Source organism: Gopherus flavomarginatus, chromosome 8, assembly GCF_025201925.1.
Source record: "Gopherus flavomarginatus isolate rGopFla2 chromosome 8, rGopFla2.mat.asm, whole genome shotgun sequence".
Lineage (NCBI taxonomy): Eukaryota > Metazoa > Chordata > Testudines > Testudinidae > Gopherus > Gopherus flavomarginatus.
In genome coordinates, this window is record NC_066624.1 from 29,089,032 (window position 1) to 29,103,609 (window position 14,578).

At 38.6% G+C, this 14,578-nt stretch overlaps 1 protein-coding gene across 1 annotated transcript in view; it reads left to right on the top strand.

The window, feature by feature from the left end:
- Positions 1-14,578, top strand: part of LOC127056817 (connector enhancer of kinase suppressor of ras 2-like) — a 523,096-nt gene that overhangs the window by 132,317 nt on the left and 376,201 nt on the right. The gene's annotated exons all lie outside the window — the stretch shown is intronic.

Genomic DNA, 14,578 nt, shown 5'->3' on the forward strand with positions numbered 1-14,578 from the left:
AGGCTTTATATGCTGTAAATTAGTTACAACTTCTTCATGTGGTTATCAGCTGGTAGACACAGTGGTAGAGATTTGTTATCTATGGACGGAACCAGCCCCTTTTTAAGCATTTTCACAAAGGAGAAAACAAAACACACACAAGCCACTTTCTGTAATTCAGTCGTGCCTCATAATTTATATTTATTTAATCATTTACATGATCTTCAAAATGTATGTGAACAAGCAGCTTATTATGTTTGCTACTAGTAAAATAAGTATATTTATCAATTACTTTTTTGTAATCTGCGACTGTGACCATTTAAAATTATGGTGCAAAATATATCAGCTAACTCAGCTGGATTCATCTTCCTGACGTTCAAGTGCTAAGTTTCTTTTTCAGAGTCAATTAAGGTGCAACTTGTGGAACAACAGGTTTTTTATATCCATGCTGAGCCAAACTGTGAAGCGTGGTATGCTTTCCCAATGATCCATAATTAAAGTGCAGACTGTAACTAAAGCTACCTGACAAATCCTCTTATTCCACCAAAAAAAAAAGTGTTTAGGGTCCTGGCTAAAATGAAGATGCAAATTGCCACCTACTCTGCCTATACAATCCTCTTAGCATAGAAGTACTCGGCTTCCATTTCTGGATAATTAAGAGGCAAGCTGTAACTCACTCTTCGTTAAATCCTCTTAGTGAAGAAGCAGTGTGTGAAATTTTGCTGTGGTCTGTAGAATTAACTACTATAAGCTACATATGCTCTTTGCCTGGCCTTTGCTTGAATTTGCCATGGGCCTGTGGTGTAATTAATTACTCCAAGCAGTCCTGCTCATTTAGCACTTCCCAAGTCTGCAGCGTCCACTAATAGAAGATCTTTGTAACCACCTAATCCATTTCACACTCACTTCAGTTCATGAGGATATTAATTTGTGGACTGGAAGCTGCTGTTAGAGAAAACATTTCCTTTACAGCTTTGTCACCATGATACTTGCCTAAAAGCTGTTGGTGTTTTCATTGTCTATGACAATATATATGACTGGGAAGGAGAGAGGACATTTACGACTGGCTTCTGGCTAACATGGAGTGGTTATTTGCAGATAAATGTTCAGAGAGGTGGAAGCAGCCATGTTTACATTCTAATTCTATGAGTACTGTCACTGGGAGGAAATAGTTCCAATCACAAATGACACTACGCATTTTCATCAGGCCTCAGCCAATCAATAACATCCTACTTCATTTTGCTAAATGTATTTACTCTCAAGTTATCCCTATTCTGATCTACTAAAATTGCAACATTGCTGCAAATATGCAGCAACTAAAAATACAAATGATTAGCAAATATGGAAGCAGCTCCTTTAGATGTAATACTTGCAAGACTGGGAACATGAAACAATTGTTAAGAATAGGAAAAGCCCACCATGCCTGGTTCTCTTTGAAATATATTGATCCAACTTTCCTCCTTTTCTCCTCCTGGAGAAAGAAAACTATGTTGATTAACTATATTTGTCATTTGCTTTGCTCACTCCTCTCATAATTTATTTTATCACCCTTTGCATAAAATAGTTCTGCAGAAGTTTCCCGTTTGATCGAGTTTTTTTCTTTTTTAGAAGGTTCCTTAGATTATTTTTTTTAACCCTAAAGACAGCATTAATTATTTTTATTTATTGCTTCCAATCTTTTGTGTGTATCAGTTAGAATTGTGGTCCCTATTCTGATGTTTGGTTCCCATCTGCTTGGCCCTGCTTGGAGATTAGATGTAAAAAGCTTCAGTCCTCTGATGAAAACTTTAATTGTTTAAGCTTATGAAAATTTGATATTTCAATGCATCCTATTTGTAACACACAGTCGTTTTTAAAGTATTTTACAATCCGTTGACTTTATCCTTTTGTTCTGAATTATACTGAGTACTCTCAAGAATTACGGGTCTGGTCCCTTAACTGGCTGAAAATAGAAAGATGAATGCATCTCATACAGCTGTAAACAAATCCAAATCAATTCAGATTGAAACACTATACGCTTTGTTTTTTTATTACGAAATTCTTGCTAGTTTCTTGTTATTTTCTATAAATATTTAGGCTCACGCAAGGGAAGTTCAGATCAAACGCCAACATATTTGCAATCAAGATTCTAAAGGCAAATATAAGGATCTAAAACATGCTAACAACACTTCTACATCATGCAGTTTTATTTAGAGGTTTAAACCATGTAAATCTAACACTGCACTTAAGGTGGTGGGCAAAAAAGATTTCTAATCATAATTCTATTTCAATAATGGCAACCGTAATCATTTTCTTTGGCATCAATATATAGAATAAACCAGATAGAGTTCAGAATGAAGTACTGCTTTCCCAGAGGCTATCTTACTTGCCTTTAAGAAGTAGGAGAAAACTGGGTCACTGTAAACAGAGCAAAAAAGTTCCTCAGATACTAGTTGTTTCTTATTACTTCATATTGTCTTGATTTATTAATTTCATTCAGTTTATAACAACAATAATTACTCCTAGGTTAGGGATTTTTCCTAGCAGTTAATGACTTTTGGAGGAGTCTTGACTCATAACTGAGCCAATCATTAACTGCCAGAACTAACTCCACCAAACTGCTTTAAGTAAAGTATGTAATCTAGAATTACCCAGGCTTTGGGATCTTTTATTTATTATTATTATTATTAATATATTATATTTTACAATTTCTATGGTCAATAGTGACATGACCATTGGCCTATGGCTGTGTGCATTATATCCACCATATTTCACTGAAATCAGTGGAACTGCTTCATCTGTAAGCAGGCATCACATGGCTCATCATACCAAAATGTTAGCAAAATTATAGACAAGTAATTATTATAAATAAAGTTTCAGGCAGTCTACAAGGACCAAATTCTGGCTATTTGTGCATGTGTGGTACAGATACTACAACAGCTTCCTAATATCTTCTGAAACTGTATAAGCAAATCTAAGGAACTGTGCGTTTGGGGGTGAAGAATATATGAACTATGTGGATTCCTGTTGCCTCTCCTTGCTGAGGAGAGTCTCACAATTTATGGCCTACTTGAGCAGTAGGGTTGACATCTAGGTGTCCTAACGTGAGCTCTTAGATACAGTGGTGAGTGGTAGAATATAAGGATGAATACCTTGTCTAAAGCAGAAGAGCAAAATCTCACTCCCTTTTAGTAAAAACATAGAGTGGGTTTTACTCTCCTTCTGACTTTTTGGGGGGTTTGTAGGAATTGTCAGGAAAGTCAACACAAAGATTAGTAGTTTATGGCATCAAAGCATTTATAGTGATGTTGCTTTTTGATCCCTCTGTCAGCAGTTCCTATTATCATACAGCAGAATTTGCCAGCTATTGGATTGTTCACTTGCTAATAGAAAACATGAGCTGGGTTTAGACTATCCTGTTACAGGTTTGTTTTGCCCCAGTGATGACTGGTGTTTCAATAGTAAATCCTGCTCAGCACAAGCAATGCAGGTTCAATGTCTTCAAGTTCTTGGCTGAGGTGCCAGTGGGCTGAATCCACCATCTGAGCCATTATGACTGAACCCTTCAGCATCTGAATCCCATCTAAATTTAACACTGAGCCTCAGTGCAACAGCATCATGAAGACTCAGAAAATTCTGTTAAATGGCTGCCCACTTTCCAGTGACATGGTGCCATTTTTCTTGGAATTGAAATATAGACAGAAGACTTGCATCTCACCTATATTTCATTGCATATTTGTGAGAAGGCTGATGCGGAATCACTTGTAAGTGGCCTGATTCTTGGAAGGCACCAAACTGCAATTTCTTGAGTCAGGTCTCGACACGGTCAAACACAACCTTCTCTTGGAATTGTGAGGTAGAGAGAGAGGCTGAGGCCAAGAGAGGAGGAGCAACCATCAGACCTATCTTATGTCTTTAAAAAAGGCTTGAATGTAACCTTTCAAGTCTGTTTTAACAAAAACAGCCATAGCATTTTTCAGTTTTTGGGGGAACGGGGCAGGAAAAGAGGAGGGTGGCAGTTTGTTTTAATAAACCAGTCATCTTTCAACTTCTAAGACAACTCTTGTCTCCAAGAATGTGTAAATTGCTTCCCACCTCTTATACTGAATGCGTTCTCCCCCTCCTTGTCTAACAGGCAGCTGAGAAGAGTGAATAGACCAGTATGGATCTTCTGGCTTCCAGTTCTGAAATGGAGCTATCATTTGGGAGCAGACCCAAAGCCCGTTGTGCCATATAACACTCTCCCCCACCACCTGGGTTTTGGAGTGATTGGAGGGAAATGGTACACCTTAGCCTTCCCAATTCTTCCTCCGACCCAAATATGACTTTTTAAAAAATACTTCTGTCACCTGAGGCAGTAGTGCAGTGGCTAATGCCATCTCCTTGACCCCAAGAAGGTGGAAGAGGGAATCAAGGTCTGTGGTGATCTGCTCAGGGAGGAGGAGCAGAAAGTCCATTTACATGAGCTCCCCATTGTCAAGGAGATCCATACACTTCTCCTCTCCTCAGGAACCAGGTTCAACCACCCTCAGAACTCGTCAGTTTTGTTTACATTATCATATGGGAAACCAGTTCCTTTAATAACAGTGTAAATAGGGACCATGACTTTCTTTAGTGAGCCTATATTTTGTGTTGGACCTGAATCAAAACAGTGGATTAAAAATGCCCGTAAATTCTGGAGCAATCTGGATCCAAGCTATTTCCATTCAGTTCATATTTCTGATTTCTATTTTTAAACTTTTTGAAAGATTTCAATATCTACTTTCTAAGAAAAGTGTTTGGAGTGTAATCTTAAAATGCCACCTGGGTAAGTAAAAGTGAAAATGGAATAGAGCAGTGCCCAATGTGGCTCTCTGAAGAGACAGAGCAGTGTGTGTTGTGAGTCAGGCGCAGCGTGAGGATACAAGTGCTTGCCTCACAGTTGGCAGAAACCTGGCCCTTTTAAAATAAATATAATGACACAGAATCAGTGCCAAAGCAGTCTCAACTCTGCCACAGTATCTCCTGGAACTTGAAAGCACATAATCAAGTAAATGGGAGCTAGATAGGTTCTTGCTTTTAAAATCATCTAGCATTGCTGGCTCATGCCTCAGCCACACTTGTTTCAAATATGGCTGCAGGCTGCTATTATATCTCTATCAAAGAGAAAACAAATGTGGCTTCTGAAAGGTTTAAAAACCTTTATTATTACCAAGGGCAAGTGCAGCCCTTCTGTATTTCATCACTTGTATGGAAAATGCAGCTGGTACAACAGTAGCACTGCTAACAAAACGACAGATTAAGATTGCTGTGAAATGTGACTTAGCAAAGGGTATGGACTTGTATCTGAAAATGTGATGCACCCTGTACGTGTGACATTTTTCTTCCAGAACCAGCTTTAAGATCGGCTCTAGTTTATGGAAACTTTCTGGAAATGCTATTCATTAATCTCCTGATCCATCATGGCCTGACAATTCAGAATACCTGTAGCTTCTTCCTCTTGTCATTTTGATTTTAAAAAAGATAGGACTTCATTCACTTCAGTCTTCATTTTTTCACTTATATACTGCCAGGTAAATCACTTACCTGTTAACAAATGACAGGAAATTGTACAAAGTTGTTTCTTACACAATTTAAAAAATGACATTTGTATATATCAGACTGTTGAAAGCAAATGCTTGATTGTAGGTGGGGTTGGTTACACCACCCCAACAGGTTCCATTATAAACCTGTTTTCAATTGCTTATGAGTTTGCCAGACATGGCCATGACAGGGCACTGGAACTGAGAAGAGGGAGTTTGTGTTTCTTACATTTCCAGTGATGCCTCTGCTGGGCATTGATAGTATGGATGAGAAAGCTAATTCAAATGCAGAGAAGATAAGAGCTGGACTAAAGGCTGGAAGAGAGTGGAGGAAGTAGACTGGGACAAGGAGCCTGGGGGTGGGACTAGAGTTGGCAGGGGGTGGGAGACTGGGAAATAGGCAGCAAAGATTGGAGCTGGCGATGCAAGGGATTAGGACCCTGTGGGTGGGAGGGAGGAGGAGACCAAGCACTTGAGGAACTAGGGTCCAGAGGGAGAACAGACTGGCTGGGCAAAGAGACTGGGACAAGAAGCTGGGTGGGGAGGACACTGAGATTGGATGAGGTGGTTGGGGAGGGCAGTGGGTCTGGTTGTCAGTTGGAATGGGGAACATGTGGTGGAAACAAAGGGCTGGGAAGAGAGGAAAAAAATCAGATTAAGGGCCAGAGGGGCAACTGGGATTGGCTGGGCAAGGAGACAGAGAATGTCGGGGAGATTTGGACTTTCTTTGGTGAGACTAGGACTGGAATGAGAAACTGGACTTGTTTTCAAAGAGGACCAGTGCACAAAAAGCGTAAGTTTGAAAGATGAAGTTTAGTATGGACATAATCCTCTTTGAGGATTTGTGACCTTTCTTTGTCTGAGAAAAACTTATTTGATTTGATGAATCTTATGACCATTTAATATTATAGCTTGAATACTCATTCAGTATTTTTTATTGTTGGGAGGTAAGTACTTAAAGATAGGCACAATGGACCTTATCCAAGGCCCACTGGAAGTCTTTCCATTGACTTCAATGGACTATACATCAGGCCAAATGTTCATGCACTTAATAAAAATGCATTTTAAAAAAGTCTTTTCAAACCTGCTACATTCTAGCCAAGTGCCAGCCAATTTATCTCGTCTTGTTCCTCTGGTTATCTATTTTTAGGGGGAAAAATGAACTGAAAACTATTCTAAAGCCTTAAATCAGTTTAAGATTGATCTAAAGTTGTAAATTTAAACTGGGGTAAAAAACCATTATAAACTAAAAAAGGTGTAAACATTCAATTGTTCCCTAGTACGCTTTCCTGAAACATATTTTACTGAAAATATCTTTTGATTGGAAAACAATTTTCACTTTATGTAATTGTCACCCATTGGACACTGCTGCCAGATATTATTAGGCACTGATCATGTTTCAGATTAGTTGCAAGAACAAAATGAAAATTAAGATAAAATCAGAAATGTATGCTGAAATCTCCCACTAACCAGATGATAGACTGCTTTCAGTGAAGAAATTGAAATATGTTTAAATTTAGTTTTTCCCTCCTTGAAACCTACTAGTACTTCCTGGATTTCTAAAAACATTACAGGATTCACCATTCTGTGATAACATTGCTACAATTGTCGTATGTTACATTGCCCCATGACTTGTATTGGTCTGATAAGCTACATTAAAAGGAGTATTCAGTACCTATTTTGGGGCTAAACTTATAATCAAATTGTGGTCCCCCTGAATTAATGGACATTTTTCCATTGACTCTGATAGCAATAGGGCTAGTCCCTTATTCTGAAAACACCAGCATGTGAGTAGTCCTACAGAAGCGCCTAAGTGTTTGCACAATTGGATCCTTAATTTTCAATGTACCATTACATTTCACCTTAAAATTAAAATAAACGAAAAATCAAAGTCCTTTTTATGGTTGCTAAACATCCTTTTCACTGCTCACCTAGACTTTTCTGACTTCTGTCATGTCTTGGTAGATTAGTGATGCTGCATGATCTTAACATATATATTCAGAATAAAGTTAAGATTTATAAAAGTTAAGATTTATAAAAACACCCTGATTTAGAATAAACACAACAATGCAACCATCCTATCTGTTTCCATGTTACAGAGGCTGGTTTACTTTAAACTGTAATGACAAAAAGTGTGGTGATTTAACAAATGTAGATACAATATTTAATGTTCCATTGAACAATTGAGTATTTCACTGCAGTAGAAAGGCGTCATTGCTTTAATATTTAGGTGATGTGGTATTTTATAAAATAGAGCGCATGGTTGTCTGGACATTTGTGTTCTGCAGATTGTGTTTATTATTGATGCTCTCTCTCCTCCCATTGCCGCATTTTGCTTGGACGCTGTAACTGGACTTGGATATTTCCTGGCATCAATGCTAACTTAGGTAAACCAGAAGCTGTAAATACAGTTCCACTGAGCAGCTTCCCCTCTCTTTAAGCACAGACACTGAATGCAGGCATTTTAATAAGAGAACATATCATTTTATTGGCAGTTTTCTGTCAGCACCTCCAGTGGGAATTCCTGTTCCTTAAATGTCATACTTTTACTTAGGACTTTGTTTGTTTTATAGAGCTGATTTCCCTCCCACCCCCACTTCCTTCTCAGTCCATCTCCATTGGTGTCCTAGCAGACAACCTAAGGGTTTATTGTCTACAAGAGGACACTCAGGAAAACTAATCCAAATTAGTTAAAGGTGTGAATTTAAAGTGGGTTAGTTAAATCACATTAAACCCCTATGGATATTTTTATTCAGAATTGAAATGGCCTTAATTTGATTTTGCTTAACATTAAAATAAATCTAATTTAAGGCAACTATAATTCTGAATAAGAGCATCCACACAGGTATTTAATGTGGCTTAACTAATCCACTTTAAAGTCACACCTTCAGTTAATTTTGCTGTGTCCCTATGTAGAGAACTCCTTATTTCTTTTGTTATGAATTTGCTTTTCCTCTAAGGATTTGAAGATTTACTCCATTCATCTCCTTTGTTTAATGCCAGAAGGAATGGCTGCTTAACAAAAAAACAGTATTCATTTTAGTTGTCTAATTCCATTTTCCAAGTTCTTTGTAATGACATCCCCATTAACATTTTTACCTGTTATTCCTGCAATCTGTTCTGCTCCCTGTTTCCACCACGTTTCTGACCTCTCATCTCCTATGCATGTGCCTGGTTCATACCTATTTTCATGCTTTCTCATAGCTTTAGAACATGCTTCTTGGTAACCTATGCAAAGTGTCTTCCTCCTTTGCTTTCAAAGATTTCTTATAAAATCTCTATTTAAAGTGTTCCAGCTGAAATACCTATTTTGCGATTGTTCTGTTTGGTTTTATTATACCCCATATGCTGTTAGACTGCAAGGTCTTCAGAGCAGGGGCTTATGTTTGGCACATTTCACCTACTGTACAGTGTACAGCCAAATTTCTAAATGTATTATTTACTGGGCCAGGATATCCCTCTCTTTCATTGGAGCATATCAGCTTCATTACAGCTAATCTCAGCCTCTGGTTTGTCTCCTGGGCGCAGACAAACTATACTGATTTGCTAAACACTGGGTAGAATTTTCAAAGCACCTAATTGATTCAGGAGAGTGAGTCCTATTTTCAAAAGTCATATGAAAGTAAAAGGACCGTAGGCATCTAAATACCTAAGTCACTTTTGAAAATGGCAATCTGGTTCCTAAATTACTTAGGCATTTTTTGAAAAATTTCCTGTGTGTCAAAATGTCTATTCTGTAAACCAGGCATCTTGCTCAGACCAGTCTGAGTTATTGCCATCACATTACATTCCACACTTCCCTCTGAGACCCTGTCTGGCTTTGCTTCCACTATCTATTTAAAGTCTTCCCTTACAGAAGTCAAAAGCTTATGCTTATAAAAAAGTAGTTTTTGGAATTTTTTTTTCAGTATCTCCATCTTAAGGAACTGTATTTCTTTCCTGATTTATGTGACGTAAGAATTGTACATAGGTCTGGTTTATACATAAAACTTAGTTTGACTTAGCTATGTCACTTAGGGCCATTAAAAAAAAATTCACATCCTTTGCGACGTGAGTAGATTGATCTAACCCTTAGTGTAGAGAACTACTAGTGTAGAGGCTACTGCCTCTCAAGGAGGTGGATTTACTACAGTGATGGAAAAAACCCTAATGTTACTGTAGTGTCTACACCACAGCAACATAGCTACAGTGGTGCAGCTTTGCTGCTGTGGTGCTTGTAGTGTAGACATACCCTCAGATGGAATAAGGAACCCAAAGAATCAAAGGTGCTACCACAACCTTGTAACTGTCCAGCATGAAACAGCTTTAAACAAGGTTTCAGGTTTGGTATGCAGAGACCTCAGCCTGCTTAGTACCATGGCAAATGCATGATAAATCCTTTTATTAAAGATACAGAAAAGAATACAAATATTTTAAATGTAAGGTGTTAGCTAAGGCTTTCATTTTAACATCCCTTGTTCTCTTTAGCTGGAGAGTTTTTAGAAGGAAACCAGTGCACTTGCATATATATACCTGCCCCTGGAGATTTCCACTACATGCATCTGACGAAGTGGGTATTCACCCACGAAAGCTCATGCTCCAAAACGTCTGTTAGTCTATAAGGTGCCACAGAATTCTTTGCTGCTTTTACAGATCCAGACTAACATGGCTACCCCTCTGATACAGTGCATTTAACAGTTGTTCAGGTGGTAATAACTGTCCTTGCTGAATTTCATTGAGATGGGCCGGAGCTACTGCTGTTTCTGTTCAAGTCCAGTCCCATTTCCTAGACAGCAAAACAAGACAAACCCATACAAAGTGGGGAGAAAGAAAAGAATAGCACAGATACATGCTACATTTCCTGTCTCTCATATTGACTCTTACTTGCAGTCTCACTGCTGGAAAAATAAAGGCATAGCCACCTGGTTTTATCACTCCAAGACTTGGTAAACTTGTACCAGCATCTGGTCAGAGGTTACAGCAGTGTTGCAAAATATACAGTCTTTGCTGGCTACGCCAGACTTTTATTTAGACGAGTGGTTCTCAAAATTGTTCTGCTGCTAGTGCAGGGAAAGCCGCTGGCGGGCCAGGTCGGTTTGTGTACCTGCTGAGTCCACAGGTTCGGCTCTCGGTGGCCGTGGTTCGCTGCTCCAGGCCAGTGGGAGCTGCTGGAAGCGGTGCAGGGTGAGGGATGTACTGTCTGCTGCTCCCAGCAGCTCCCGCTGGCCTGGAGCAGTGAGCCGCAGCCACTGGGAGCCGCAATCGGCTGAACCTGCGGACGTGGCAGGTACACAAACCAGCCTGGCCCACCAGGGGCTTTCCCTGCACAAGCGGCAGAAAAAGTTTGGGAACCACTGATTTAGAGAGAAAGCAAAAGGAGAGGGATAGGAAAGAGAGAGAAATAAAGTGGGAAAGGAAAAGAACAAAAGTGTATGTGTCTGTCTATCTGTCCGTCTTTCTCATATCCTACGTTGTGTGTGGGATGTAGCTGGAGCCAGTGAAGTATCAATGTCCCCTGGGTCCCTCTCTTTGGCCAGGCTGGGCAGGACATGTCTAAGGATTAAGATGAACATCTGGGGTCACAGGAGATGGGTGTGACAGTCAGGGACGGGGCCAAGTTCTCTCCCAGTCCTCTGGTGCCCCAGAAACTGCTCAGACCCACTTTTTTAGTGTTCAGGCTGCGTTTTATTCTAAACCCTTCCACCCACACTGGTACAATGCTACACCACAGTCTTAAATCCCTACATCTTTCAGCCCTTCCGGCTCTAGGAAGGTCTTTCATCTTCCCCTGGACTCCTCTTCCTCATAACAAATATGTCCTTCCTGACTTCTACCAGGTTGTTCAGCTGAGGTCTCATCAGTTGCTTACCTTCCCCAGCCTCTCCTTCTGGTTAGCTAATTATTCAACCAGTCATCACAGGGGGAACTGAGGTGACAGTGATCAGGGTGCTGTCAGATCTCAGTACTCTGTCACACAGCTGTAATGGCAAAACTCGCTGCAGCAGTTGTTGGCAGACAGCTTTGTCTGTTGCTAATTTCCCCCAAAAGATTTTGCTTTATGTATATATATATAACCTTTTGGTCTCTTTTGCTGCTTTTCCCATCAACATTTATTGTGTTAAGTTATTGTGACACTTTCTCACAGCTGAGGCCCAATTATCATAGCAGGCCTTTCTTTTGAAATAGCTCTCTTCCTGCTCACTTGTGTGTGGCTCAGGCAATCGCCAGTGCCTGAGCTGGAACTAACTATCTTTTTTTTTTCTTTTCTGTTTCTTCTCCTGTGACACTCATCCACCTGTCGGACAACTTCTCATACTCACAATTAGTAGTGAACATGCCTGAACTAGAATTATTTTTCCTCAGATTCCACTTCTTTGAGCCAAGGACACAATGCAGCCCAAGTGCAAGGGAGAGAAAGAACTTTTTTTGTGTGCAGTTAAAATAGAGAGGAAGACAGTACAGCAGATTTCAGCACATGGTGCTATATCTCGTTTTGGGCATTAGTCCAATCTTTCAGATGACATGTGCAAAGTTAAACCATTTTATGCCCTTCACTGTTTTAAAACTGCTGCTAAGAAATATACAAGCCTATTATAGACTGGAGCCAGGATGTGAAACAACAGATCTTCAGAGTACAAGGCGTCAGGAATTGCATATGTGGGTTTCTTAACTATGTCCCTGACTCCCTGTGTGACCTTAGGATAATAATTTGATTGTTTACCCACATACAAAATAGGGGTCATTGACAGTTTTAATAAAATAATGTTCAGAAAGTTCAAGGATCAATGCCTAATACAGCAGTCAATGAGCATACAAAACACCTATTTGCTTCTACTTGGCTCCCTTTGGACCAAATTATATAATTATATTCTCAATCTACACTGTGTAAGCCTATCATTATTATTTTATTATTCTCAGTACTGCCTCCCCAGTAATTCACAATTACTTGGAGGAACTAGTGATTACCACAATAATAAAGCACTAGTTTACTGATAGCTGAATTAATTTTTCTAAAAGGCCATACTCAGAGAAATTCATATCAATACAAGATAGAAAAAAATGGAACTCAAACTCCAATCCCTAGGTGAATGGTTAAAGCAGAGAGCCACCCAAATGAAATTCTTTTTTGTATGCTTACTACATGCTGTCATGTTATGAGACAGCCTGGTCCTTTGACAGTGAATTTTTGTATTCTTCCATTGTCAGCTGCCATACTGTTTGCACCATTAAGTAAATGTCTTCCAAACCGTGCCCCAGGGAGCTATTACAGAGCAGCATGAGTCATAAAAACAGCAGATTTTGCTTTTCTGTCGTAGAGTGTACCTGGCATAAAGGCACATTTAGTGCAACCAGCTACACAATTTCCTTATCATGCCATGTCAGATTTGTTCAGTATTCCTAGAACAGAGCAAGTAGTGTGTGCAAAAAACAACAGCCCCCCTCCACCTTTTTGTGACCATTGATTGATTTTTTAAAATAAAGTTGCTTAAATTGCGTTCATCTCACTTTTGTTTTCAGCACCTATTTTAATGACCTTGTTTCCTGGCAGGCTTGTCTGCAAAAAGAATAAGTTTTAAGCAAATATTCTACTATTAGCTGAAAGCATATTTGGAATTTACAATTTCAAGTATTCAGATAAGAAATCTAGTTTTAAGTTGTCCAATCAGAGAACAGAAATATCATGTGACCTTTATTTTCAGTTAAAAATGTTTGAATTTTGAATATTTAGTGTTCTGTGCAATATTTGCAGTGAATAGTTTGTGAGCAATCCACAGGCTGAAATATGTTCATATAAAACATTGATCAGATATTTTAGAAGAAGGAACAAAATAAATGAAAAAATATTATTTGTTAGTAGATATTTCAAGAACAGAAAAAAAAGCTTATTTGTTAGTAATAATTTGTTGTGAACAGTTTACTAACTGTATTGGTATAGTGCACAAACCCTTCCCCACTTTCCACAAACATGAAAGAACAAATATTGTAAGTCTTGTTGTGCATGCCACCTATAAAATCTGATGTTGCCTATAATAAACTTTTGCTGAATTTGAATGACAGATTTCATCCAAAGCTTTGTTCAGGAATTACTGTTATTACTATTCACTAGTAGTAGCTACTAGCACTCCTGAACCCAAGGTCAGGGTAACATTTTTACACAAGATTTCTGGTTTCTGACTTTGCATACCTGTAATTAAAAAATAGATGTTAAATAGTAGATTCATAGATTCCAAGGCCAGAAAGGACCATTGTGATTATCTAGTCTGAACTTCTTGATAGCGCAGGCCATAGAATTTCCCCAAAATAATTACTAGATCATATATTTTACAAAAACATCCAAGTTGATTTAGAAATGGACAGTAATGGTGAATCTACCATGACCATTAGTAAATTTTTCCAACGATTAATTACTTTCATCGTTTAAAAAAATTATGCCTTATTTCCGATCTGAATTTGTCTAGCTTCAGCTTTTAGACATTGGATGATGATATACCTTTCTCTGGTAGATTGAAGAGCCCATTCTTAAAAATGTTTTCCCCATGATACTTGTAGACTGTAATCAAGTCACCTTTTACCCTTCTCTTTGATAAGCTAAATATATTGAGCTCTGAGTTTTTTGTCTTGAGCCTCTTTGGTGTTTCGTGTAGCATATGGTAAAGGAATAGATCAACATCTTTCTTAGGAAAATAGTGAAAGGTGTATTTCCTTTCTATGAGCCTATAACTCCAAGGAAACCCATAAATGTAACCAGAAGGATTAAGTTTTTGCAGCTGAAACTGTAGGTTTCATTATTGCTGTAAATAGAATTTTTTAGTGATAACTGAAATTTATTCTAAGCAGTTGGTTCTGGCTATCACAAATTAAGAGTAAAGTGTGAGTAGACGTTAAAGCAGTGCCCTGGGAGACATATTCCCCATCTGTAAAATGGGAATAATGATATACCTATCTCATAGAAGTGTTGTTAAGCTTAATTGACTATTATAAACTGGTCAGGGGTCCTCAGTTGCAAGGCACTATATAACTTATAAATTATTTGTATCAGTGATAATAAATACAATTAACTACACTCACTTTTCACTGTT